The sequence below is a fragment of the Halichoerus grypus genome, chromosome 2, assembly GCF_964656455.1.
Source record: "Halichoerus grypus chromosome 2, mHalGry1.hap1.1, whole genome shotgun sequence".
NCBI lineage: Eukaryota > Metazoa > Chordata > Mammalia > Carnivora > Phocidae > Halichoerus > Halichoerus grypus.
The window spans coordinates 106,079,686-106,107,025 of NC_135713.1; the positions used below are offsets into that span (position 1 = coordinate 106,079,686).

Consider the following 27,340-nt stretch of genomic DNA (forward strand, 5'->3'; position numbering starts at 1 on the left):
TTTCTGACAGTTTCAGTAGAGGGGTTTAGGGTACAGGGCAGTGCTATTTTACTCTATCTTGAGTACAGGTAATCAGAGTTGGGGATGGTGGGGACTACAGGTTATAAGCACCCTCAAGACTTACGCTGCCTGACTATGCCCCTCGAGTACACGGGAGTCTTCAAGGAGCAATGGCTGCTCTTAGCTAGGTGACAGGCGGCCATAGAATACTTCACTTAATTACCCCTCCTTGAGCTTTTTCTTCTCCTTCTTTCCCCCTCTGCTGATGTGTTGTTCTGAGGACAACTGTCATCTTCTGCTTTGTTGTTACCCTGTCCACTAAGCGACCTAACTAACTCATTACCTTGAGTTCCACCTCCTGTGCTATCTTCAGCTTCTATCCCTTCTTGGGAATTCCATACCTTGTTGGTTCTCATTGTCACAGCTTCTTAATGGAACAGGATAAGATAAAAGATACCTGGTTTCCTTTAGAAACTGGGTGAATTTTAATTTCTCCCCTGCATAACAAAATTGTGTGTTCTTTATTACATTAGTGTGGCTTTGTGAGGGTTGAAGTTAGCAAAGGAAGACAGGGGGTACAAAAAACTGTGAATCGTAGAGGCTCTTACCTCTGCTGCTAGACCAGGTCCTGTTCTTAGTATCTGACCAAGTTCCTTTTCTCCAAATCACAGGGATGGCATTTTCCTCTTTGGGGATTTTCTGAAAGTGAAAGCAATCATCTCAATCACTGTCATTCAAACACGATGAGATCTGAGGATGGTTGTTACAAGAGTTACGCCAGCTGGGCCAAGCAAATGTAGCTGGCATGCTGCACAAACATGATATGTGGATTGTGATCAGAATACAACTTATTTTTTTCCTTTCCTACTGCTTCTCTAAACTCTGTTCCGTGGGGAATAATCTTCCCCTAATCATGGTTGAAAACTACCAACCCAGTGATTTTTCTGCTCCCTCATAAGTAATAGATATCCTACGGTTACTTTAAATCACAACCAGAGATGTGCTTTACAATTGCAATGTCCAGGTCAGTGAGATCAAAACTCCACACCTGTTGATGGCTTTTCCCTTCTTTCCTCAGACAGACCTGTTTCTTCCTGGAAGTCCTCAGTGGGGAAGGGTGTGGTCCTTCAGCTCTCTAGCTTCTGGCACCAGCCAGAAGCTCAGGAAGCAAGGCGCACACCGGGTAGCAATGTTCTTATTTGGCTGGGGGCTCCTGAGCCCTCGAGGTCCAGTATGTAGTCAGTGCAGGCATCCCCGTGGAGGCCTGGCCCATGATTACTGCAGATTCTTGTTTCTCTTTGTGGGCTTTTGAGAGGGCACCCTGTTGGATGTCTCTCTCCTCCAGGTCTCTTTACCTAGAAACGGGTACCTTTCTTTTGGGTGATTTCCTGTGACTCTTTTTCTTAATTATTATATATTAGGTGCTAAGTCTCTGGCCTCTTCTTGAGATCTCTTAACCCCTCCAGGTGGCCCTATTGGACAAAAAGCCTAAGACCTGCTCTTCTCCCCCTGGGTATTGTTGACCTTAAAAGCCAAACTGCCGGTTACTTTACCAGCAAAAGATGGATTTATTTGGGAATGGCAGAGAATTGCAGTCTGGGACAAGCAAGCTACAGCAAAACCATAGGCATGTCCAGAGAACACAGGAGAGGAGCGTTGTTTTGTAGAGGAAAAGGGGAAGTTTTATAGAGGAAAAGGGGATGTTGGGAAGGCTGTCACAAACAAAAAGCCCATTGGAGTAAACTGGGAGTTGGAAGTAGAGTGGCTTCTCATTGGCTGAGTTGTGAGTCTCTCATGGGCGGGGCTGTTGGGGGAGGGGGAGAGATGGGAGGGAGAGGAGGAAGTAAGCCTCTCTTCCTCCTGCGAGGTAGCAAAGCAGTATCCATGTACATGGTCCATCTCTTCCTGTTTGGGTCTGCAATTGAGGATGAGTGGTAGGGCGACAGCTCCCCCTGACGAATCTTTTGACTCCATTGTAGTGAGGTTTCCCATTATTAATTTTCACATTTTCCCCATTTTGATTAAGATCTTTCTTTGAAAGCATCACTGATCAATAGTCAGACTCCTTATATTTAGTGGTTTTGTTCCTCAGTGCCAGGAAGGACCTTTACTAGTTGTCATGTCCCATGGTGGAGAGAAAGTGCAAAGTGCTTGGAAACCACTTAAAGCCACATTTGAGTAACAAGGAAGGTTAGGAGGGAGAAAATCTCAGGCACTTCCCATCTAACGTCTATATTTTCTCAAGGTCAGACGTGTTGGAGATCATCTCAAACCACTGAGCCAGCATCACCTTACTGGGTACACTGTTTCTAAAAAGTTCAGCAGTAAATAAAATACAAAACTTAAAATAATTATACAAAACAGAAGTAACGTAATGATTCCAAGTTATGTGAGGGAACTAAACCAGGACTCTGGGTCTCAAAGTAGGCAACTGACATATTTCTTGGCACTTACTTTGACTTAGGGGAGAAAAGTCCTCCCTATGAAGGTATACCTGGAGTTACATATGCCTCCCAGAAGTCTGATCTTACAGCAGCCATGAAAGCAGAATCGTGGATCCTGCAAGAGTGCACTGAAAGAATTAATTGTGTGCATTTGGGAAGATACAGTCCAGATACAAACATGAAGCAATAGCTAATGAACTTTTTTGCAAAATGGTAAAACCTCCAAGATGGTTTCAAACAGTATTGTTCTGTCAAAAGAACTCTTTTGAACCGAATGTGTTATTGGTAAAATAGCCTCTAGGGTTGCACATTCAGAGACCATGAATTGGGTAAGAATCCAAAGTTAGTTAATGGTTCAGATGAAAGAAAACTCTTGTGAATGCTGAACCTTCTAATCCTTCAGAAAAAGCAAGTGAAAAATTAATTTGTCCCAGGATCATGAGGCTGTTTCCAAAAGGCCATAATCAAAAGAAGAGTTTTCCCCATTTTGCAAGGGTTTGAGAGATGCAGACAAGAGTCTTGTCTTTCCATGAAAGAGAGAGAAAAAGCAACAGTGAGAAAAAGGTATACAGATCTGGTCCGCATATCTTGGAAAAGTGGTCTCGTTAGATGTCATCTGCTTCAATTCCTGGAAATCCTTACTTTCAGGTCACCAGATGGTGTGCAGATCTAATCAGGATTTGGTGCTTTCTTTAGATGTATTGCGTGAATACAAGACTCTATTCCCTGGAGCTTGGCAGCACAAGTGTTGGTTTGCAGTTCCTGATAAGGGTCTTTCCAGCAAGCTGAAGAGTCTTTCCGGAGGAGTCTCTTCCAACAGATGAAAAATCCAGGTTGTAAGATTTGATACATAAGGTCGTTGTCTCCTGGGAGTGCACTGTGAAAAGCCTGCTCTACCAAAGCATGATTATTTTTAATGGAAATAATTAGGCCTTTACACTATTGAAGTATATCTCTTTTTATTAACTGTGGGTCAGACAAGGCAGGAGCCAAGTGTATTGGACATCCTGTGAGTATCTCAAAGGATGAGAGTGCATGAGTTCCCAACAGGGTGGGTGATGGACCAATGGTAATGCTTTAGGACAAGATTTTGGAAAGTTTCTACAAATGTTGCCAGTTGAGTCTTAATAGTGCTGTTAGTGTGTGTGACTGAGGACCAGAGATAATATTCACAATGACAATGTGGTAAAACTGGTCAAATAGGTAAGATTTGTTGAAGCACCTGCCCAGTAAAATGGGTTCCCTGATCACTATGAAGTTCAAGAGCAGTTCCCCAGGTAGGGATAATCTTTTCTAACAGAAGCAGCATTGGCTTGTCTATAAGGGAAAGCTTTGGTCCCGTGAGAAAACATACAAGCTATGACTAAAACATAATTACCCATGAGAGGGGAAAGTTGTATGAAATCCATTTGTATGAACTGGTTTCCCTGGGTTATACTTTGGACAGATGGGACAAGCAAGGTAGGCACTTTTTGCAACCTTATTAACTTTTCCCCACCAATATTGGTTTATGAATGCTATCATTTTGTCAGTAAACCAATCGTTTAATGTATGTACAGTTGTTAAGTATTGAGAATTTTAGAATTTCTGGGAGGGACAGATTGTTATTTGGTCCAAACCAGAGTTCTCTTTTTATCAAGCCAACAATTATTAGATTTTTAGTACTGGCTCTCCTTCTCTCATATCAATTTTTGGGTATCCCATCATTTTTTCCAAAATTATCATCTGGGAGAACATCCCTTTGGACCATGACAGAAGTTTGGCTATTGGTTTCCTTGAGAGCAGCACTTTTTTGTTGTTGTTGTTGTTGTGGAAATATCAAGGAGGTGGATTACTTTGGCCCCCAGGGAGTTGAGTCTGGAATGCCCGGGAACTTTAATAGCTAGAGCAGCCAATAAGAGTATGGCATCTAATAAATTTTGGACATAGAAACTATTTTTAATTTTTATTCTTATGAGACATAAAGATACCTCATTGTTTCTATAATATTCCAAAGCCGCGAACTACCCCAAAGGCATACCAACTACTGGTATAAATGTCTGTGGTTTTACCCTCTGCTGAGGCACAAACTTGAGTAAAAACTCAGCCAGTTAGATTGAAGTAGCCAAAATGTAAGGGTGTTGTTTCAGTGACTTCAAAAGGAGTTGCAATAGCATAGCCAGCACCATATTTATCATTTTCATTCTTTAAATAAGAACCATCAGTAAACCATGAAAATCTGCATTGGTTAGAGAAGTTTCCTGTAAATTGTCATGGGGATTCAAAAGGTAACCTGTCAGCATTAAGCACTGGTGATGGGTTTGGTCTGGATCCAAATGTAATCCTTGTTTCAAGATTATATGCTCTAAGTATCTAACCTGAGTTTGAGCAAACTTCAAATTCTCTTTGGATACTTTGTGTCCCTCTAGGCCAGAAGCTTTAATAGGCAGATGCTGTCTTCCTGAGAAGATGTTTGAGAAAAGGGGAGCAGAGAAGTAAATCATCTTTGTATTGCAACAAAGTAGAGCCTGATGAAAACTTTGTATCATCTAAGGTTTGTGAAAAGTAAGGACCCTCTGTGAAACCGTAGGGCCTTACTGTCCAGGTGTACTTTCTTTCTCCCCAAGTTAAAGCAAAAAAAGATATTGACAATTCTTATCAACTGGAATACTAAAAATGTACTGCATGGATCAATTACAGTGAAAAATTTGCTTCAGTGCAAATGGATGTCAGTAGTACACATGGGTTGGGAACAACAGAGTGCCGAGGGATTACAGCATTCTTTATTGCTTGGAGTTTCTGGACAAAACTCCATCCTTGGCCATTGGGTTTTTTATAGGTAAAAGAGGTGTATCACAGGCACTAGTAATGAGGCTCTGAGCCTTAAAAGGCTTCTTTATTTATAGGGTATTGATTAAATCTGGAGAGAGGTTTTGAGGGATCTATTTGAAACTTGGTGGGAGATGCACTCAGGATTCTGCCAATATCAGTTGAAAATTTTGCATAAAGAGGATGGTAGCTGACCCGAGAGGAAGAAATGACCAGTGTCCCTAGACTCAGCTATAGTGCTATCAGAGACAGAGCATAGAAAAGATGCCAAAGGGCATTTATTTCCCCTGGTTGGCAATTTTGATTACTATTGTCAAATTCTAGAATTATTTCCTCCTTTTGGGAGAAAGAAATTCTGCCTTGATATTTTTCTAAGAAATCTCAGCCCAATAAATGAATAGAGGCAGAAGAACCAAGGAGAAAATGGTGTGTCTCTCTCAAAAGGTCTAGTTTCAGAGAGGGGACTAGTTTCAGAGATAGGAACCTATTGAGGTTTAATAGAGACCCCCACTAATACTCCAAGGCAGGGCCTGGCTTTACAGCAGTGGGGTTGAGCCCCCAGGGTATAGCTCAGGTGTCAATAAGGACACAGAGAGATTAATTCGCAATCTGGAGAGCTGAGCTGATTGAGAGGGAGGAACAGGAAGAGTCCCTGTAGTTTCTCCGAGCCCTGACATTGGGAATTTGGGAGGTCACCAGAAAGACTGACTAGGGGGCCACAGGCACCTGGTGCATGTAAATTTGTAACTTTTTTTTTTTTTTTAAATTCTCTGGCTCTTTGCAATAATAGCATAAACTAGAAGGTTTTTAGTTTTATTTAGTGGCCTTCATTTGCTGGAGTTGAAAAGTGAGAAGTTTTGCAGTCTTTGTTTTAAGTGCCTCATCTAGGAGGTGAGCGAGCTGGTTTGCCATATTAACTAAATCTGGAGCGGCAGTTTCCCATTCCAACCTGATCCTTTTAATTAAAAGTGAAAGATCCCAGTTCAGCCCGTTAATAGACATAGACTTAAATGCTAGCTGGGTGGATTCAACATGTAAAGGAAGACCAGAATTTTCTTTAAAGACAATTTGGAGTCAATTGTAATAGTTATGAAGAAGTTCATCAGACTTTTGTGAGGAAACCTGAATTCTGTTTGTTTCAGCAGGCTTGGGAAAAGCTAATGTAATTGCTTGGTGAAAATTTCTGGCAAGTTTTCTAACATCTTGACTAAAGTTAGGGGTTTGCGTCTCTAAATCCCCTCCAGGATGCTCTCTTTTAGCTAGTTTCACCCAATGTTTGGCTTGGTCCTCACCAACAAGCATGTGGACTAACTGATGTAAATTTGAGAAACCAAACTGGTAAGTTTGAATAGCTATGTTAAATTCTTCAGCAAATCTCTGGGGGTCCTCAGTCACTTAGAAAGCTCTTTAACTATGGCTTGCAGTTTGGCCTCAGTCCTGGGAACATAAGAAACTTAAGGTTTATTCAGATCCTCAGAAGACTTAACTTAAAAGAGGCAGGTTTTAATAGGGTCAGGAGAGGAGGGAGTGGGGAGAGATCTGGAGGCAAAGGAAAGTTCAGGAGAAGGAATGGAGGGAGATGGTACTGGAGGTGGGGTTTAAGCACATGGTGGCTGCAGACAATGAGGATGGGGAAGGGAAAAAGAGGACCCAGAGCCATTTTGACTCCTTTCAATCATCTATTTGCCTCAGTTAATTTAGAAATTATATTTTGCAAAGAGGTAAACTTAGAACCCTGAAAACAGCTTCCAGGTGCCATTTGCAATAGGCATCCCATTCAGTTTTTGTGTTTGTTTGTTTTAGAATTATGACTTTCTAATTTAATTTTGGGTAAAATAAGTGTGGGGAGATCAAAAGTTCCCTATAATGGCCACTGAAGTTCTTGGCCTTTTGGTTAAGTCAGTTCACTTAATTAGAAATGCACATGCAGAGGTTTTTGAACATAAAACCAGCCAGAGTCCCAATGGGGGGGGGGGCACTCAAAGTATTTTGATGACTGAAGTCCCATTTCTTGGAGGTTTTTCTCTAGACCAAAGAGAGAGATTCCTAAACACCAGTTTCAACAAGAACAGCCTGGTTCCAGAAGGAATCAGACCAAAGCCTGGCACAGTTCCATCAGGAACAGTCCAATTTCAAAAAAAGAGTTGGAATGAAGGCCAAATGAGTGCTCTCAGACATAAAAACAAGACCAAAGCCTTAAAAGAGGTCCTGAACAAAGCCCGAAGAGTTCACACACAAATTGTAGAGCTCGAAACCCAGGAGAAACCTTACTCTCAAACCCCAAAGTCGGTAAGAAAGCAGTGAGCCCTACTGGCTCTGTAGGTAGTCACCTGTTTGCTCACCAGCCTCGGGTTTTCTCTGGATCCCACCTCTGATCATCAAGTAAAGTTAACCTGAAAAATAAGACTGCTAGTTATTTTACCAGCAAAAGATGAGTTTATTCAGGGACAGCAAAGAATTTCAATCCAAAACAAGTAAGCTATAGCAAAACCACAGCCCAGTTCAGAGAACACAGGAGAGGAGTGCTCCTTTGTAAATGAAAAGGGCACGCTGGGAAGGCTGTTACAAACAAAAAGTCCGTTGGATCGTGGGTCACTACATCAAAAACTAATGATGTATTGTGTGGTGACTAACATAACATAATAAAATTAAAAATAAAAAAGTCCATTGGAGTAAACTGGGAGTTGGAAGTAGAGTGGCTTCTCATTGGCTGAGTTGTGAGTCTCTCATGGGTGGGGCTGTTGGGGGAGGGGGAGAGATGGGAGGGAGGGGAGGAAGTAAGCCTCTCTTCCTCCTGCGAGGTAGTAAAGCAGTATCCATGTACATGGTCCATCTCTTTCTGTTGGGTCTGCAATTGAGGATGAGTGGTAGGGTGATAGCTGAGTCTTTTGACTCCATTTTAGTGAGGTGTCAACCTCTGGGAGATCAGGCTCTTCCCATTGCCAAAAACCTTTCCTGGAACCCCCAGTGAAGAGTGGGTTTGTCAGTCAGCCCTTCTGCTCTCCAAGTGGAAGTCAGCCAGGTGTCAGAACCACTCCATGGTCCACACTAGCTTTATCAGATTCAGGCACCAGCTGTCAGGGTCACCCAATTCAGAGAATACATTTCAAAGCTCTCCGGGAGGTTCCCTTGAAGCCCTTCTCACTCCTTGAGGTAGAAGGTTATACCTCTCATGTCTTCCCCGAAGGGGAAGCTGGGACTCACAGCAAGATAACTTCTGTCTTCAAATAAATGTTTTTACCAAACTCTTAAATCCCTTTCTCTGATCCCCTTCTATATCTGTGATGTCATTGATGGGTCTTGTATTAGTTAGGCTCTCCAAAGAAACAGAATCAATAGGAGGTATTAGAACACACATACACAAACACAGGCGCGCATGCGCGCACGCACACACACACAGTCTAGGATGCTCACACCAGCTCTCCATCTCTTTACTAACATCAGCCGGCATCAAGGTCTAATGGCTCTCTCAGCCTTCCTCGGCTCTCTCTCCATTTTTTCTCAAGACATTTCCCCTAATAAAATTCTTATATGTTTAATCCAGTCTTGGCATCTGCTTCTCTAAAGACCCAGATAAACACAGTTATATTTGTTTCTACTTATTCCCCCAAGTAATCTATGAGAGTATTTTGCTTCATCTTTGTCAGCATTTGATAGTTTCAAACTCTACTACTTTGAAAAATGCAGAGAGTGTGAAAAGAGAAGCCTCGGATCCTACTGCGAGAGGATGAGATGGATTTCCTGCATTTCTGATGGGAAATTGGAATACATTTTTCCTTTGGAATTCTATTTATAAATATCGCTCATATTCTAATTTATTTATTGTTAGCATAGAACCCTATTTCAGGCACATTATGGTTAAGTGGTATTATGTGGGCTGGTTTGACGTTCTAAATACCTGGATGATATTATTTTGGGAAAAAACATTTGAAATTCCAAACAGTTGGCTCATAACTACATATGTACACACACTCTGAGCTGGGGGTGGCCTGTATTTATATTTAGTCTATAAATGTGGTAGAGTATAAAACATAGGCAAGAAATCAATATCATAACAAACTAAAGGAAAAAAATGAAGTGTGATCATTGAGATACTTCTTAGCAGCAAGTTGATATGCCAGTGAATTTCTGTCTGCTTAAGTGGAGAGGCATCTTGTTCAAGCAAAATCTCATAGAGACCCAGTATGTAAAACAGATAAAAAGCAACATTGCTTTGGCTTCAGCAGAGACAGAAAACTGGCGCTGGTGTGCTCAGTCCACTCTACCTGTGTGCTGGCTGCAGGAGAGCTCCAGGGAACCTCTGGGTCTACAGAACACAGCATGAAACCAGTGTTACTGAACACTGTGTCTTGGGATGCTAAATAAATCCAACAGTCATGCTCAAACATATCCTGGATATTAGGGAGGCAGAGTGGGCACTAGCCAGAAATGATAATACATTTTTAAAAATTTTAATTCTAGTTTAATTAACATACAGTGTTATGTTAGTTTCAGGTGTACAATAGAGTGATTCAACAATTCTATGTAACATTACTCGGTGCTTATCACGATAAGTGTACTTTTATTCCCCATCACCTATTTCACCCATCCTCCCACCCACCTCCCCTCTGGTAACAATCAGTTTGTTCCTTATAGTTAAGAGTCTGTTTCTTGGTTTGTCTATGTTTTTCTTTGTTTCGTTTCTTAAATTCCACAGAAGAGTGCAATCATATGGTATTTGTCTTTCTCTGACTGACTTATTTCACTTAGCCTTATAATCTCCAACGCAGGAGATTGTAGACAGAGAGGGAAGGAGAAGGCAGGGTATTTATCCTTCCTTCTCCCCAGCCCCAGCCCTCCCACTCATCCTCTCCTCACCTTGGGTGAGATCTCTACCAGGGATCATGCCTCCTCTGGGATTCCAACTCCCCTAGACTTGTCTGCTATGGGTTTAGCCTCCACTGATACCAAAAAACTAAGAAATATTTATGAAAGAAAATCTTAAAACTGAGAAAACCATCCATTGTCTTAGGAATATTCCCCCTGAGAATTGGAAAGGGGGAGAAACATCATTTTTTTCCTATCTTTAGCAGTAGAATACTCATCTCCCAAAGAAGCATGGTGTGAAAATCATGGCACCACTAAAACAAATTTAATATTTGACTTTCAGAGTCTTTGAATTATAATACATACCTGTGTTGAGGATCATTTCAGTTGGAATCTAGGGCTATTTTGAATCTCTCTCCATAGTAGCAGTGGTCTGGAGAGGTGTCCCAGGAATAAATGATCCTATAGGGCTGCTTAGGCCTTTCTCTGTAATCCAGCATTTCCCTAGCTGGGAAATAAAGTACATGATGATTCTTTGAAGTGCTTATGGTATTAGAGTATGCTATCTTTGTTTTTCCCCTCATTTATATATGGGACCTATATTAACTTGATCTCTTGATTCTGGAAAGGGCAGGGACTAAAACACATTTAGCTTAATGTCTTAAGATACTGAGAGCTTTTAAAGAGAAAGTAGGAAGGGATTGGCCTTCTGAGCAAACAGGTGCAAACAAAAGGGAAAAATTGTAGCCACTAGATGAGGAAGGACTTTTTCCTCTTCTTTCCTTATTCTGAATGTCATTTGTGACGTTGACTAGAAAGACCATATGCTAGCTCCCTTGGCATCAATAAAATCTCCTAAATTCTGTGAAATGAACTTCTTTTTATCTACTTGTTATTTAAGTCAAGACTTCAAAGGCTCACATCTGTTGAGCAGGTAGTTCTGGCCTTCATAATAAGGGATTTTGTATATTTTTGAAAAAACAAAAACAAAAACTACTCCTGAGACCAGACGCCAACTTGTCTATATTTACCTGATGAAAATTAGAGGAAAAATGCTCTTAATTTTGTTAAGAAAGAGCAAGTCTAAACTTCTGGTATCACTCTTGCCTGCCTAGTGTTGCCATAATCTGGGTACTCATCCCTCTGGTTCTGTGGCCCAGTCCCTGAACCAAGGAGAATGAAGCTTCAGACTAAGCACGGCACCTTCTCTCCACCAGTACCAACACGTGGAATCGGAAATGACCCTGTGGACCTGGGTGTGCGGTGTGCTGTGGGCTCTTTGCTTACCTCAACTGTCTGTCCTAGGCCTGGCTAGGATTCTGCTCTGGTTCCCGATTCTCTGCTGAAACCAGAGCCCTGCCCCGAGTTCAGCTGTTTGTGCAAGGCTGGACTTAAGGTCTTGTCTGCTTTCTCTCCTTGGCCGAGGTCCTGCTTCAACCAGATGAACACCTTTCCTGCTTGTTCCCAAAGCAAGATGCTGCCCTACACTTAGAGACCAGGGCGCACCACTGACCTGAGATTGCCTGCTTGCCAGATTCCAATCTATAACTCAGTTCTGTGGGTATCTGTTCTCCCTGGGACATTGCAGTGTGGACCGCTGGCCCTCCCTCTGGGGACACTTCCTATAACCTAGTCAGTTCTCTCATCAGCCGGCCTCAGTCATTGTCTCTCTTCTTGACCGAGATGAGCTTCTCAGCATGGATTCCCAGGCTAATGCCACTCTATGCCTGACAACTGAGTGGCCGGCGATATCCAGCTAGTCAAGAAGAGATACACCATCCAGATTGATAGGCACTGGTATCCATTTATATATGTATATAGAGTTTAAGTGTGTGTGTGTATACATTTTAAACTGGAAATACCATTTTTTCCCTGATGGAGTTTATTGTAAAAAATTCAAACACAGTGAATGTGTAAGTTCCCTTACCCCAAGTCATCCCTCTGATTAATCATGTTAACAGTGTATATCGATATAATTCTCCCAGACCATTTTTATGGAAATATAAATTTAAATATGTATTATTTATATTTAAATATATAGGCTATATATTTAAAACAGAACCTGGATTATAATTTTCTATAATCTGTTTTTCATTTTAACTTTATCATTTGTTGTTGGACATCAGCCTGCCTTCATTTTAAATCTGGACTCACTTTGGCTCAACTTCAGAGTACTCTGTGGTTTAAGTACAAAGGAATAATTCTTCCACTCTTTTTATAGTCTTTTGGGGGGGCATGTTTGTTAAATTATTTATAGTGATAAGTTTTACAGAAATAGATGTTTTTTATTGAGACCATCAAAACCTTCAGTGCCTTAATGATTCTGCTGATTAAGTGGAAAACACATGAAGGCATGTCAACCTGTCAAGCAAAAGAAAATGCTCTCTCTCCCTAATGTAAATGGATTATATAAAGGCCTGATCTCCTGCTGCATCAAGTTATGGTGTTTCATGCTCTAAAGACCAGGTAGGTATTACTTTGCAGAGTTCTTGTAGAACGTTGGACTTTTAAGACGAAGAACCAAATTTTAAAACTGTCATAAATCTGAGTCTGGCTTTCAGAAGGCAAGAATGCTATTTTTAGTGTGTCTGGATTGCGGTCTTTCCCTTTGGTACTTGATGATGACTGCACAGTAAGAATGAAAAATGAAACTTCTGGAGATTGGATAGCTAAGGAGATTGAAAATAACACCCAGACAGTGGAGCCTTTGGGTCACTAATTTGAATTCAGCTCAGATCAGTGATGACTACAAATTGTTCTGTCTGCTTGCAGTGAGGCTTGCAGAAAATACATTTCTCATCCTTATTTGTGTTAATTATGTCTCTGTGCTTGTCAGAGCCAGGTATGCGGGTTTTAGATTGTAATCCCCCAGAGGGCAAGGACCATCTCTGCATAATGCACTTTTTACACCTTCACTTAGATGAGTGTTGATTAGATGATTTTGATTAGGCAAATGAAGAAGTGCTCTTTCTGAGGGGAGCTGGCTAGTGTGAAATTGTGACTATCAAGCGTTTCTGTGAAATATGAGAGTGACATCCCTTCCAGTTTGTTCTGGGTGGCCTTGGAAACAGTTTAGTCCCATGCCATGACAAATCGTCTCCTTTTATAGCCCTGTCAGCAAACATTGCAGCTCAAACCCTGAAATTTAAAGACACATCTCTTTTCCTTTTTTCTGATTTTCACACATCTATTGGGGTCTAGTGCAACCCCCACCTTTCCCATGGTCTTCCTTCAGCACACCTTGATCGTCATATATTATGAACTGTTATCCTCCGCCGATAGTAATCTTTGTGAATGTGTCCTATCTCCCTATGTAGAGGCAAAATTTTGAGGGTCAAGACCATATCTTACATCTTTTTCTAACCTCCCCAGCTACTAGTACAATGTTTGCCATTTCTGGATTTTACTAATAATATTGTTGAAAAACTGAATAAAAGTCTTCCTTAAAAGTTTACATTTTTTTTTATCTTTGTTTTTTTATGTTAGTTTTTGTTATATGAGCAATGCTTCTTTTCTAGCTCTTCTAATATCATATTACCAGTGCTGTGGATGTGGTGCCCAGACAGTCATGCAGGTTGTACACTGCACAACTCTAGAGGGACCTATTCACATAGACAACAGCTCTGGTGATTGCTTCAGATAGTTCTGAAAAAAATGGAGGTCAAGGAACGACAGTACTAGTGCTTCAGAATAAAACATATGTTACTAACCAAAATAGGCTAGACAGATGAGAGTAAGTCACTAAGGTGTGAATCTTAACACACCTGTTTTGGACCAAAAATAAATATGACGGGGACAACAGTTTTCAACAAGTGAGAGTTCCCACTGCTTTTCCCTCCCTTTGTCCACCCCAGAAGGAACTCGTTTCCCTGAAGGTGCAGTTTATTCCCATTCTCAGCCTTCTGAGTAGAGTTTGACTTTAGTCAACCCAGCTCTGGGGCTTTTCTGAGGCGGAATCAGGAGACTACTGAGACAAACAGGGCTAGAGAGCAGGGAGGACAAAGGAAGGAAAACCAGCCCAGGGGCCTGACTGCGGGGTGGGTAGGAGCTTGAGAGAGTAAGAGGCTCTGGCCCAGGGTAGGATGGGAGAGGGAGGAGTGGACAGAGCGTTTCAGGAAGTGCTGTGGAGTGTAAACGAGTGGATTCCCTTTAATGCTTGTGGGCTGGGATGGGCTAGGTTTTGGTGTAGTCGCAAGTCACAAACAACTAAATCTCTTTGGCTTAATACAGCAAAATTTCATTTCTTGCTCGAAGTCTGGTGCAGGTGCCAGGGACTCTCCCGGGCAGGAGTTCTCCATATGGTGACTCAGTGGCCGCATCCGCCTTGATCTTATGGCTCCGCTGTCGTAATGGCCGAGGACAGAGGGCACGGAGCCCCCACAGTCATTCTCCCAAGCTTTGGCTAGGCAGGGAGGCTGGACATGGCCTGAACTTGGCCCTGTGGCCTGTGACTGCAAGGCGGCTTGGAAGCTGTCTTCCGTGAGCCTGGAAGGTGAGAACTGTATGTAGCTGAGCTCTGTTTCTATCTGCCACAGGCTCTTGAGAGGTGTGCAGAGATGCTGTGATTGCTTTTACTTTTGGTGGCTGGGCAGGATCTCTGTGATAGGTGATGCCTCTCTGAGACTGGGCCACCAAAGGCCACGGAATTTAGTTGGTTTATACAGAAAGAGGCAACTATATGTAATAAAGCATTCTTAGGACTTTCTGAAAAACATGATAACGTCCTGCTAAGTATTGTAAGAACTTTTAAAAATTTTTGCCTGCTTGCTCTCTCTCTCTCTTTTTCTTCCTTTAGTGAGAAAATACCCACAAATACAATTACTCCCATGATTTATTCAGAGGAAGTTTTAAATTTGGTTTTATTTCCTTTGCTTCCTTGATACCCATTTTATTAGGCATCTTAAGATGGAGAAAAGGTTATAAATTCCCTTCAGCATCATTAAAAAGAAGACTGTCAAGAATGACATAAATGTGATGGTCATTCATGATTCCTTTGAGCTTTATGACTCTACCTCGAAAATAAAAAGTCTGTATCGCAAATCCAAGGAGAAACAGAGCTGGCAGGCTGTGCCTAATGTGATTTCTTAGCAAGTGTATTTCAGGAGAAGACAAAAGAATATAGAAATAGATACAAGTTTTTTTTGAAAAATAGGAAGATAAGTTAGGAAACAATTTTAGACCTTTCTGCAATTTTCTCAACAGGAGCAACTATATTTTAGGAGAGATCATCTGATTATTTGTGTCTTCATAACATTTCAACAATTGCAACAGGTGGTCCATACCATTAAGAGTGGCAACAGCAAACCTGGTTGGTGTACATGAGAGTGAGAGAAAGCACGACTGAATACTTCAGCATGCAATTACATTCGCTGCATAATTAGTCATAAATTGAGCATCCAAACATAGATGCATGCGTAATTAATTATGACTTATTTAAAAGCACTCAGGTTGTGACACTTTGTTCTTCATTTCCTGCAAATCAAATTACCGAAGTTTTCATTTCATTTCAAAATAATTTTGCCTGCATTATTTTTTTAAATTTCAACTGAGATATAGCGTTGATTACACATAAAGAACAAATTCAGTAAGGGATCAGTGAGGGAAGGGTAGGGAGGAATGCTATCGGAAGGCACAAGATTGCAGAGCTTTTGCAGAACTCACTCGGGAGGTGGAGGGGGCAGGTCGAGGCTGGGGCTGGCAGGCCTAAGGGATGGAAGCTTTTCTCGGTGTTTTTGCTTGTGCTATCTTGGTCACATCAGGAGAAATAATACAGATGAAGAAAGTCTAACGACTGAGTGATCTGGAGATGAAGCAAACACTGCCATCTTTTAAAACACGTCCTGTCAACTAATGAATATCGTATTTTATCTTATTTATTTTTTTTAGAGAGAGAGAGAGAGAGAGTGCAAGCAGGGAGGGGGGAGGGGCAGAGAGAGAATCTTAAGCAGGCCCCATGCCCAGCATAGAGCTCAGTCTCACGACCCTGAGATCCTGACCTGAGCGAAACCAAGAGTCCGACATTTACCTGACTGAGCCACCCAGGCGCCCCATGAATATTTTATTTTTAGCATATTTAGATCATGTGGATTCCAGACTGTGTCTTTCTTCTAAAAGAGTCCATTGATTATTTGAGGAAAATTGAGATATACCGCCTGGACACGTGAGGTGTACACATAACCGCCTTTCCTCAAATGCCATCTGGTAACACCACGAGAACTCTATTGCAAGGGATTTTATCTGCTGGCAAGGGCCTCTTCTGGCACCATCGTCCTGAAAGCTGAGCAGTTGATACCTGCCAGGCTTCTCTGTAAACAGCCATCAGGACGGGGCTTCTTAACCTTTCCCATTAGGTCTCCCTAATAGGGTGGACATTGAATTGCTATCTTTGGAAGTCTGGGGCCATAGTGCAACCACACCCCCTGAGAAAATGGGAAAATTCCTTGTTAGAAATTCATGTGACTTTTCAAAATCTGTATCTACGTCTGTTTTAACATAAAAATACCATTTTAAGTAATGAACTGTGGGAAAACATAACAATGTTTCCCACCTAACTCAGTGATTAATGAATGAGATTCTTTGCTAATGAGTCTCTCCACTGGGAAGAACCAAGATGAGCATTGAAGATGGAGCCCTGCATGGCAGTTCTGGTGTCCAGTTAATTTCTTTTCTCTTACTATTTCAATAACTCAAACTCATAAATATCAGGGTATAAATATCTGCCGACTTTTCAGAGTTTTAGAAGCTATGTTGAGGCTGCCCAGAGGAGGTTCAGGGCATTTTCGTGCAACTGTTGGTAAAATCTCACTCATTATAACTTCTCCCTGAGGGCTGCTCAGGTCACTCTGGCAATGTGGCCGGCTGCAAACGTCTGCCCCATTTTCACCACCTTGTTGGACACAGCGAGAAAATCGAGAGGCAGATGCATCGGAGTGAGGCATTCTGGTGAGCAGTGTCTACGGTGTTAGAGTGTGTAACAGCTTTGATGCATTCCACCATTCCCACAGTATTTTGTCAGATTTGATGTTATTTGTATGAGGCCGGTATATCCCTGCCCTCTCACGCCTGCTCCCCTCCGCTAGTCAAATAGCAGGTTTAGTTTTTAAAAATCACATTATCTAGTTGGAAGTTTCTTCACCAGGGAGAATGGCAGGAACAACATTAAGCATGCTGCAAATCAGCACAGGCCTTCTTCATTATAAATAGAAGGAGGGCAAAACAACTGTGGGGCAAAATCTCTTTATCTTCAGGCTTTCTTTGAACTATAAGGTAAAAAGAACTGGGTTCACCCCAGTTTGTCAGTCAGTCATTTAAATGTGTTTGGGTCAATTAAAGCGTGTAAAACAATGGGGGTCTTTGATGGCGGTATTTTTTCTAAATGTCCCCTTCCTATCCCAGGCTGATTCAGCCTTTTCTCAAGTACAGGATTCTCCGATGCCTTCTCCTGTTACGGGCTTTACAGGAACAGGGGCGATGTGTCCACCTCTACTTTGTCCCAGGGGAAGCTTCCCAAATGAGTCTTTCCTGTTCTGTTGCCCCCTCGTCTGGGCAAGTTCCCCCTTTCTTCCTCACCCACACTCTTGGTGTCCACGTCTCCCTCCTTTGGTTCTGGAGGGTTCCAGATGCCCAGGACGCTCGTGTGATTATCCTTAATTACTGGGTCAGCTCACCTTGATGACCCTTCCTCTCTTCTTTCTAGCCCTCAAGGCAGAATGCTCTTTTATCTTACCCACTTGGAAAACTTCAGGGAGCCCTCTTTTTTTCCAATTTAAATCTCCCCTCTGCCCGCTGCCCTCCCTGCCTACCCCTTCCTCCAGCTAGTGTTTAACTGGAAAGGATTTATGCACAGGCTTTGTGTAGTCCCAGTCTCAGGCTAGCACTTTCTTTGAGTTTTGTTCTTTCTTCTGTTCTGGCCAGAAGGAAAAAAATGGCCTTGAGTATTGGCTGAGAAAGCAGAAGGGAATAGAACCTACACAGATTAAGATTTCAAGATGTAATCCTGCCGCTATACAGATTTTCTTCCTATTTCTCCTGTCAATGTTAAGGTGACTTTGAAACTGACTTTGAAGGAAGCTGCTAGCAAATCTTGGTTTGAAAATGCTTTTGTGATCTCACCATGAGCCCATGCTTTTCTTTATCTGTAGCCTCTCTCAATATCCTGGGACTTGGCTGAACAGTTTGGAAATCCCTGGAGAAGGTTTTTAGGGCTCCTTCAAGCCCTGAAAAAATGGTCCTTGATTTTTTTTTTTTTTTTTGTCTTTGGGATAGGAAGAATGATGCTCTTTTTTGGCCCTTGGTAATTTTCTAGAAGGAATAGTTCTGTGGCAGCTCCCTGTGCTACAGTGTATCAGTTTCCCAATACAGAGGGTGACATTATAGGCTACCTGTCTTCACTGCATTAGAGGTCCTGTATTGGCAAGGGACTTATTCTAAGACTGCTAAGGGGGAGGAAAATTTTTCAGAAGAATGACAGGGAAGAAGTCTTCTGCATTAGAGTCAAGAGTCAAGAGTACTGGTCTCAGGACTCTCTCTAGCCTCATGTCCAGTTGGGCCTCCACACTGAGTTTGTGTGTCTCCAAAGCCAGGACCTTGGATGTCTGGATCTGGACAAGGGTGAGGTGGCATCAAGGTTTGCCTTTAATAATAAAAGCCCTTCACACCCTGTTGATTCAAATCAAAGGGATCCACATTCGTTTTCACATCTCACTGATTATTCTGTATATGGCGCTGCATGTTCATTTAGGCTCAAAATTGCATCCATATATTTCCAGCTTTCCATGATCTCTTTTGCTTCATTTGCTCTTCTGAAATATTTCCAATTATTTGGGTGCCCAATTGTTCGTGAAGTGGTCGCTCAGTTTGTGCCAAAAAGGCATTTTTAGAAAAAAAGATTTATCATCATCGTCGTGTTATATGCTGATTTCAAAAAAACCCGACCATTTAAGCTCATTGAGATATTAAATGATTTCCCTTTTTCCAAACTTTGAAATAATCTCTCCTTCAAATCTTTTAGTAATTCTTCTTTTGTGGTCGATGAGGAAGACCTCAACTGATGAGTTGCAATGAGAGAATATTCTATCAGATCAGCCAGTAGCCAGGGAACTTGAATGGAGGAACTAGCTTCGGGAACAACTAAACCTTTCGTTCTTACACCAAGAGATTCAAGTGGCATAAGTATTCTTTGGTAATGGTGGCATCAATCAGAATTTAAAATGCCATTCTGAGCTGAGGGTCTGGAGACATCTTTCTCAGCCTCCAGTTACAGACTCCGGACCCCCGGTGTTTCCTCATACAGTAAACAGAGGTACCTGAAAAGAACTTGCAGTGCCTCATGGTCTCAGAGCAAACTGCGGTCAGAATCACTTTCGGTGAGAAGTGGGATCCATGGTATTTTGTATTTGTCAGATCAACTGATGCTGGACATAGGAGGAGGCCCTGAGTGATAGCACTGACCTCAAAATATCTAGCAAAGCTCGGACCCTGCGGTGCTCAGGGCCACTACTAGGACAGAGAGTGCCTTGGTGCAAATGGTGAAAAACCCACTTCTTGGGGCAAATGAATTACAAAACAAACCCCCTTTCTTCAGGGTGGATGCGGCCCCTCCGGGAGGCCAGGCTGGATTTCATCCCCAGGTACATTTGTGTAGGGGTCTAGTGCATGCCCTGGAGGGTCCCGGTTGATGATCCTGGCAAGAGTGTTGCAGGAAGGACAAGATGCCACAAGCAGAAAGGAGGCCAGAGCCCTACGATGGGCTGGAAGGAGGGAGGAAGGAGAAATAATGGATTCTTCCTGGGAATAGTCCCAGGTACTGACAAAGTGGGAGGAAGGTGAAACTGGGAGGGTGTTGTGAGCCATGGGAATGGGCAAAGGGCTTTTCCTCCTGTGAGACTTGCTTAGAATGCCAATCTTGGAACCTGAAAGGAGACATCTGTTTCTTGGCACCCACGCTGTCCCTGTCTGTCCTCCTAGCTTTCCCGGGGCATAAAGGGTCATGGCTACCAAATGCAATCACATTTTTTTAGATTAGACCTTATTTATGCTTAAAATGATAGATTCAGGCAAGTAAAAATCTAAATGATGTTTGAGATGTCTTCTCTATGTTCTTTCGCCTGTAGTACTCTATTTTTTTTTTTTTCTTGTAAATTCTCCCTACCCCTCATACCCAGCTCAGGGCCCACCATCTGCTAAACCTTCGTGATTACTCCAGTTCCATGCACTCTTCTCTGAACGTCCATTATACTCTGATCGGCACCACAGATGTATTGTTCTCAAGCTATTTTATGTCTTTAAATGTTTTTCTTCCACAAGACTGTCAGTTTTCTGAGGGCAGGGACTGCACCTGCGTAACTGCACTCACTTCTCCGATGTGTCTTGCAAATAGGAAGCACTCACTAAAGCTTTAGGCTCCTGGTTTGGCTAATGCTGGGATTGAACACCTCAATATACAATTTTCAATTACTTGTGATAGTTGAAAGAGCGATATGTTATGAAACACAAAACCAACACACAGCCCTAAAAATCTTGCAGTCCATTGTTTTCACTTGCAACCTCATGAAGCCTTCGACCAGAGCTAACTCACACTGCTGGTGTATCACAGCATTCTCCTTTGCCAGCTGTCTCCCTGGACCGTATGTGAGACCCACCTCTCCTGGCAAGACAGGAAGTGACATCAAAGTGGGCGGGAAGTGGGATCCATGACCAGATCCCTGCCTGGAGAGGGCACTATGGGGCTGAGGAACAGTTCCTCCACCCTGGTCCCCACTAGAATCAACTGTACATACACCTCTTGTTCACAAGGTATTTCTGACCCACTACCTGAGTGATTCTGCTCTGTAGGGGGAAGACAGAGGGCAGCCACAATGAAAAGTACCTGCTCTGTCTGGTCTCCTTCAGGCTCTATCCCTCATCACACCAGGCTGTGTGTCTCAGAGAATAAAAGGTGCCTACATGGTAAGTGTACCCTGGGGAAGGGGGATGACCAAGAGCCCTGCTTCATTTACCATAACCCAGTTTCTGGACAAACTCCTGGCTACGGAACCAAGGTCGCATGGGTCACTGGGAAAGGCAGGGTCAGAACCCAGAACCTCCAAATCTGAGACCTTGTGGGACTCCAGTTCATTCCTTTCTAAATACAAAATTGAAGTAATTACTGATCAAATGTACCACTGAGATGAATAATGAAAAGCTAATAATTGTTTTCCTTCCCTTTTAAAGAAACACACCACACTTAGACACCCATTTACAGATATTTTCAGTTAAAATGTCGCACAATATTTGTTATATCAGCAGGAGAATGGAAATTGAGTTGGCAGTGAAGCATTGCAGTGACAACTGTTACCTTGGAAACTGTAGTAAGCAATCATAATTACAATTAGCAAGACTTGCACAAAGTATACATAAATATTCACGGGCCAGGGATGAGGGTCACATACACCAGACAGCAGAGGAAATGGTGGGACTGTCGTTTCTTTCTCTTTGACATGTCCTTGCACAGATTTGGGTTCTGTTACCACATATCGCAACTTCTTCGAATTTAGGTAAATTTATTTCCTTTTGTGCTTGTTTTGGGGCTTGTAACATAATGACATCTGACACACAGAAGATTACTTGGAAGCTTCAACTGACCCTTAGTTGAAGTATGACCAGTCCTAAATGGACTTTTAAATAAAGCCTGATCTCACAAGAAAAAAGGCAATTGTAAATAATAAATGGTGCCATAGCCCCATTACAAGGGAGCTCTAGGGAAAAGTGCTGCAACCCAGAAGGAATGGTTAAAACCTGTGATTTAATCAGCCACCGCAACTGGACTCTTGGCTTCTTCTTTATTGCCATGGAAGTGTCCCCTTTGATTCAGACTTTCCTGTCAAATCACGAAAGGAGTTGGAAAAAGAGTGAGTGATAGAATTGTTTTCACTCAGACACACCAGGAGTGTCCTAGCCTCTGTGAAATTTTTCACGACCAAGGGAGAAAAGGCAGTTCAGTCCACAGTATGTGTGAGTCAGTATTTCTGTACACTTGTGGGAACAAAGCTTTGAAGGTAAATAAATCTTCATAGCAAAACCAGTGTTATTTTCAGGGCCAGAGGGCACACCAAAAACTCTTCTTCTGTACATAGTGGAGTTTTCTGTTCAGCTTGTCTGAGCATGTTGGCTGCCTGGGGCTTTCCAGATAAACACACGTTGCAAGTGGTTGCCATGATGTAAGGGGCAACGAGGGGGAGAAATGTTGACGTGCTTCCTTTGAGAGCAGAGGTCTTGACCTGAGCTTGAAAGAAGTCTGCTGACATGAATACAAGAAAGCAACCTTGGCATAGATGCCAAAATAATTGGAAGAACTCACATTTCAGGCAGCAGCATGTGAATGGAGTAGTGGGGAAGGATGGCAGAAGTGAGGACAGCGGATGCCCGGCAAACTGTCTTCCTTCTCTAGCTCACAACGAGTCCTATGTGTGCTTCCTATGGGAGCCCTGTGCTCTTGGCAACAAAGGTTAAGTCATATGCCATGCCTCCCTCTGACCCATGAGTTAGGAACTGATGACTCTGCTCTTTAGGAGGGGCAATATGTGCTGGACCAAAAGTCAGCCATGGTGCTGTACCTCTTCTTCCTAATGTCCCCAACCCTTAACACCTTAGGCTGCCTGTCTCAGAGAATAGAATAAGAGGTGACTGGCATTGTGTGGGGTCCCAGCAGTCATAACCATGTTACAAACAGGACAAGTGACATGTATTAGGTTTCCCCATCATAATTCAATGCAAGGTAGGGAAAGAAACTTGTTTCAGTTAAAATGAAAACTTCATCTATTACCTTCTGCTTTAACTAGAGTTGTAATTACTTATTTGAAGCCCAACACTGGGCTAGGTTCTGTAGATGAGGCAAAAGAAGGATGTCAGGGTTTCTTCCTTTAGAAGAACTTATGATCTAGTTGGGATGAAGGGCTTAGGAAACCCAAACAATTAGTAAAGCATATGATACCTACCAACTATCATCAAGTATGAAAGTGTTCAGCAAGTGAGAGATTGTTAAGGTCTGAGATCATTGGGAAAGACGTCAAGAAGTTGGCACTTGGAAAAGGCCTTGTACATTGTGGAACTGGTAGAGATAAACAGTGCTCTCGCACGTGTGTGTGTGTGTGTGTGTGCGTATGTGTGTGTGTGTGTGTGTGTGTGTGTGTACGGGAAGGGGGCAGGGCTGGAGAGTGCCAGGGGGAGGCCTGTTGAGCACAAAGCCAGGAGGACTACTACAGCAGAGCTCAGGACAGCCACCATTTTAAGACATTGCTGGTCTATGGGAATGATGTCCCAAATGGCATCTGGGTTTTTGCTCTCTGAAGCTCTTTCCTGTTGGAAATCTCTACGCTCAGCACTCACTTCTTCTGCTCTGAATCTGACTTCAGCAATTTGACCCTCGACCTCTCTTCTACCTTGACTTTCCTGTCATTTCTTTCCCCTCCCTTTTCCCTTTCTTTCCTATACCCCTTTTATTAACATAAGAATACAGTGATTAACTGTAGAGTCTATGACTAGAGACTATTAGTCTAACCATGATCAGTCCTTAAATAATGGCCCCAACGCAACATAAGGTAGTCATACGGTAAATAACACTAGGCTGCCAGTACTTGAGAATCTACCATGTCCTTAGTAACTTATTTTAAAACTCATGTTATTAGAGAAATACATCCATGTGGAAAAAGAAAAATCACATAGAACAGAAGAATTTATGATGAAAAGCAACAATCTTTCAACCTTTCTTTCTCCATCCCAGTCCAGTCTCCAGAAGCAACCTCTTATATTCATGCCTTTGAGTTCAAGCCTTCTAATAATTACCTACATACCTCTAAATAATATACTTCCATTTCTTGACTTTTTTTAGCTTTAGGCAATATATGTTGACTCTCAGCCATGAAAGACCAAGACTTAGTTCATTTGTATTACACCCCACCTGTCTATTCCTGCAGTGTTTGATCTTTATATTGTTTACTTTTGAGTTATTTTATTAGATAACTTTGTGATATTAGGTATTATATTTATATCTCTCTGATTCCCACTTTATCCTCTTTATTACATTTCTCTATTTTACCCCTCCCTTGCCAACTGCCACCTCATCTCAGCCATGTCTTCACTTTTACATTTTCAAGATGGTTAACATTTACATCTGCTCTGAAACAATAATTAACTTTTATGAGCTTTTGCTATAGATTGAAAATCAAAGAACAGCACTGACATTATTATAACTATGTGAATATTGCTCACTGCAAAGCCAAGTTGTATGTTAGGATTTCATTTCCTCCTTTATGAGCTCAATGAAATATCCTCTGGGCTACTCAAGATACAATGGTTGTAGCTTCAAGGTCAAAAGGTTTCTCTTGCCTTACATTGCTACGATTGCTTGAAGTTGTAGAATGCTTCACAGTTGAATGACGTTTCTCACATATCTTTTGATTGTTGCTTCTGTTGCTCTTTTTTCCCTGGAGTTTCTAATGGACTCATTGCCCATTCATATTTACAAGAAAAGGACTAAGTAGGTGATACAGATTTCCTCTGCCCTATATAGGAAGGTCTTCTGCTTGATCACAGTGTACAGGATGGGGCCCATCAATGGCAGGTTTTGCTCTGGGGTAAGCAGGCCAGGACCCTCACCTCAGGTCAAAATGAGGAGAACATATCTCTGGGCAAAAACATCCAACACAGACTCTTAGCTTCTCGAATCAATGTTTATTCAGTTTCCTTAAAAAGGAGCCCACCAGAATTTTTATCAGGGATAAATGCTGGGCTGTGTGTAGCAAGAAAGGAGAAGGAGGGGGAGATGGCACTCCCTAATACAGCTGTTTTGTGTATGGATGTTCAAAGAATCCTCTTTGTTAGCCCAATGTTTTACCATGCCCTGCTGTCTTAAATGCCAGCTCTAGGCATTTAAGAGGCTTACAAGGGATGCTCTGGGCAGATCTCTGCAATCTCCTACCTCAAATGTTTGGGAATGTGGTTCCGTGTCTCTGTTTCATCTATCAGCATGTCCCCTTCTGCTTTTCATCTACCAGAAATCTGTTTGAAATGTCTCATCCACTGATTATCCACTTTCCCATTCTTTTCAGGGGTTCAGAAAATGAATGGGTATAAAATTCATTCACCCTCTTGAACAGATCATACTTCTGTTCATGGTACCACGTTTGTCCCTTTATCTCTAAAACAATGAAGTCTTCATATTAGTTTTCCATTGCTCCTGTGACAAATTACCCAAACACAGGGGCATAACACAAGTTGATTTCTCTGATACTTTGGGAGGCCAAAAGTCTGAAATGAGTTTTGTAGGGCTAAAATCAAGGTGTAAAATCAAGGGCTGGTTCCTACTAGAGGATCCAGGAGAGAATCTGTTCCTTGGCTCTTCCAGTTTCTCGTGGCTGCAAGCATTCCTTGATTCATGGCTACATCATGCAAACCTCTTGTTTCCATTGTCACATCCACATCTATCTCTCCTTCTGTAGTCAAATCTCCCTCTGCCTTCCTCTTACAAGGACCACTGTGACTACATTTAGGGCCTGCCTAGATAATCTAGGATAATCTCCCCGTCTCAAGACTCTTATATTAATCACATCTGCAAAGTCCCTTCTGCCAAATAGGTAAGGTTCTGGGGATAAGGACCTAGATATCTTTGGGGGCCATTTCTCTGCCTACCATAGTCTTCCTTCATTTCTCCCTTTTTGTTACCACATACATCCAGTTAAGTAATTAGGGGCCATGGATTGACTGCTGCATTGGCTCTCAACTCTGAATGCATATTAGAATAAGCTGCTTTTAGAAAATACCATGGGGCCCCTAGGTGGCTCAGTCGTTGAGCGTCTGCCTTCGGCTCAGGTCATGATCCCAGGGTTCTGGGATCGAGCCCCATGTCGGGCTCCCTGCTCACCGGGAAGCCTGCTTCTCCCTTTCCCACTCCCCCTGCTTGTGTTCCCTCTCTCGCTGTGTCTCTCTCTGTCAAATAAATCAATAAAATCTTAAAAAAAAGAAAAAAAGAAAATACCATAGTCTTGGCTCGATTTTGCAGCTAAGAGAATTAGAAGTTCTGGGGGGTTAGATCTGGGTATTATGATTATTTTTAAAAACTCTTTGTTTTGGTAAAATTTCCAACTTATAGAAAAGTTGCAAGAAGCTGCAAAGAACTCACATATACTCTTGATTTACCAACTACTTACATTTTGTACCATTTTATCATTCCCTTAATTTTTTTTATGAGACTGAGTCCTTCATCCCTAAAAGTCCTTCAGTATGACTTCCTAAAAAGAAGAATATTCTCTTTCATAACCACCATGCCATTACCCAAATCAGAAATTTAACAGAGACACAAAGCAGTTGGCACCGCTCCCCTGGAATATATGCCATGATATCAGGAGTGTAACCCTGCTTTTCACTGTTTCCTTTTGCCTAGAAAATCTTTGCCCGTTCCCTATTTTTAGCCTTTGTGAATTACTTGTACTGTGTTTCCTGAATAGAGCATGTAGTTGGGTCTTGCTTTGTGAGTCAGAGAATTTTTGAGCAAGTGAATTAAACCTTATACATATTTACTGACAATGTTGATGGTCTCAAGTCTGCTGTATTATTTTATGTTATTATTATGTTTATGTTATATTTGCTATGTTTCTCTATACAATTTGTTTTCATTCCTTTCAAAGTTTATTTTGGTATTTAGAATGATACGTATTTTTGTTTTGGAAATTATATTTGTATTTATACCTTTAAAAAATGGCCCCTAGTCACACCCTTTTGGTGTAAGTGTTGGCGGGGACATGGAGAAGTTGTAGCCCTTGTGTATTGTTGGTGGGATTGTAAAATGGTGCATATTGCTATGGAAATAGTATGGAAGTTACTCAAAAAATCAAAAATTGAACTACCATATGATCCAGAAATTCCACTCCTGGGTATATATATCCACAAGAATCGAAAGCAGGGTTCTTGAAGAGATATTTACATGGCAGCACAATTCACAGTAGCTGAGAGGTGAAAGCAACCCAAATATCTGACTAGTGAATGGATGAACAAAATGTGGTATATGTGGCATACAACAGAATACTGCTATGCAGCCTTAAAGACATGAAATTCTGTGACATGCTGTAACATGGGTGAACTCTGAGGCATTATGCCAGGTGAAATGAGCCAGTCACAAAAGGACAAGTACTATGTGATTCCACTTACCTGAGGGATGTAAAGCAGTCAAATTCATAGATGTAGCAGGTAGAATGGCAGATCCCAGGGGCTCGCCAGTTGTTGGTTAGTGGCCATGGAATTTCAGTTCT

General features: G+C 42.0%; 1 long non-coding RNA gene across 1 annotated transcript; it reads right to left on the bottom strand.

Annotated features, from left to right (window-relative positions):
* Positions 1–27,340, bottom strand: LOC144380979 (uncharacterized). The gene is made up of 4 exons (XR_013445358.1): positions 27,240–27,340; positions 7,583–7,645; positions 609–699; positions 1–497 (listed from the first exon to the last, which is right to left on the bottom strand). It is a non-coding gene; the product is annotated as an uncharacterized LOC144380979 (long non-coding RNA).